Genomic DNA, 2,373 nt, shown 5'->3' on the forward strand with positions numbered 1-2,373 from the left:
AGCCTAAAAGTGAAAGGTAGATATCCTGATTGGAGAAAGAGTTCAAAACTTTGAATCTAGTTCTGCAGCACAGACATGAGAGTTATGCTACAGGTCAAAGAGAAGACCAGCAAATCTGGCATGTAAGAAAGACTGAAGATATGAAATAAGTAAGTAAATGTCAATTTTTTATACTTTTGACTAGGATGGCAATAAGAACAACTACTGTGTGTCAAATTTGATGCATGCAGTGTAATAGGCTGGATTTGCTTTTCAGGGCATGCAAACATCTGTGGCACAGAGATTCTCAGGCTTGCAATAACCAAGCCTGTTCCAAAACTGTAAGCAACAAAGCCAGACGTGCTCTCCCCAGGGTGGCATGCTGAGATAACACGGCTTCGCTGCTTCCCAGACCTGAGCTAATGCTTGAGCTATGCTGGAGAACCACACCAGTTTGTTCAGAACAAGTTCAGGTATCTCTAACAAAATACATACTTCAGAGTATGAAAAACTAAATCCCCAGTTTAGATCCCTCACCTGTTTCTATAAGGATACAATAACCCTCAGAACTGATCTTCTCTTCTTTCTATCTTTGCACTTGGTAGGTAGAATCACATAATTAGAGAAAGACCACAAGTTGCCATCCATAATTCAGACAGGATCTGGTGTTGAAGCTGGCACATGTGAGGCTGCCTTCAACTCAGGAACATGTGTAAGTGTCAACTAACAATTTTTATTCTGAAGCCTCCATCTAGCAGACAGATCTTCCCTAGGGCCAGCACGTGCATGTTACTTCATGCACACAACAGATTTTTTAACCACTCGGAGTCATTATCCTTTGTCTAGGCTGAGGCACATGCTGGACACTTTTCTGGCTGCAGTTTCACCAGCAAAGAAAGCTGTTGCTCAGGAGCTCATGAAATATAGCCCTACCAGAAGTTATGGCCACATTAGATCTGCTGTTTGAGTCGCTTGTATGCTTGTCTCTGTTCCCAGTTCTCCTTCACATTTCTCTGTGGCCTAGTGGCTCAGGTCTATGTGAGGGTAAGGATCTGTGTTCTGTCTTTTCTTTGCCATGTTGAAGTAGGAGGTGTCTGCTTTTTGAGAAGGCTATTAACATTAATCCATCTTTGCTTAATATAATGCAGAGTTAAACAGGTAGGAGGACTGGAAATAAAGCCGGTAACCAAAGAGGTACAACAGGAAAATAAATCCCTTCATTGATTTCTGAAGAGATAAAACATCTGGCCTATTTTTAAGAATATATCAGATTTGGATAAATTTCCTGAATCTTTATGGAGAAAAGTAGAATGGGCTTTGTATACATGAAAAAACATTGCAGAAGACATTCTCATTTTTAATCTACTTTTAACGTTGAAGCTGTTACAGGTTAAATTATTTATAAGAAGTTTTTAACCACAAAAGAAAAAAATACCCCAAAATTGTGCAAAATATGATTAATTTCCTCCAAAAACCAATTAAATATTTTCAGCCTACATCACGAACAAATGTTAGTATCACAACCAGCAAACGGCATGTGGAATGGAAATATAGCACGCATACTTGAATTCCACTTTTGTTGGGTTTAGATGATATATTTGTTTGATTTCTACCATGACATGCTCTTCCTGTTCTGAAGTTTTCCAGAAGCCTAGATTAATGACAAAATGATCTCCAGTATAAACTTCCACAATGATAATAACATATGCTGGCATAGACAGAATACTATTACAGTGCCACTGAGATCCTCTGAGAGCATGAAAGAAACACACGGCACTCAAAAAAAGAACTTAATTTATGTGTTATTTGTAGTATTACTGCTGTAAATATGCAAGGACTTAACTGACCATTTAATATTAATAAGATGATTTTCAATATCACAATATTCATGTGCTATGATAAGTATTTGAAATATTCACTCTGTGCTGTTAGATAAATTCCCTATTAGACTTATCCTTGATAATGTGCATATTGTTTCTGAAAGTAATTTCTAAATTATTTAGAAAAGACCCATTTTCCTCCTGAGACATAAAAAGAAAATGAACTGCAGATTTTCTGCAAGTCCTTATTACCATTTGGTCTAGACCACATTATGATCAAATTATGGTGAAAACCCTCGAATAAAGTAATTTCACAGGAAGCTGTTAACCTGCTAAAGCACCAAGAAGTACAGATCAGACTGAAATGAGCTTTAGTTGTATGCTTCTTGATTCAACTATTTAGATAATGTACTTTCATTTAGATCAGCAGCTAAATGTGTGAAGGATAATAGCCTTTCTTGTACAGGTATAATGAGACATCAGTGCAATGGTACAGAATAGTATGGAAAAAGAAGGGAAAAAAGTAGTTCCAATGCCTGAAGTTTTCTCGTGACAGACACTTTTTTAAAAGAAT

This window comes from Antrostomus carolinensis, unplaced genomic scaffold, assembly GCF_000700745.2.
Source record: "Antrostomus carolinensis isolate BGI_N321 unplaced genomic scaffold, ASM70074v2 scaffold6620, whole genome shotgun sequence".
Classification (NCBI taxonomy): domain Eukaryota; kingdom Metazoa; phylum Chordata; class Aves; order Caprimulgiformes; family Caprimulgidae; genus Antrostomus; species Antrostomus carolinensis.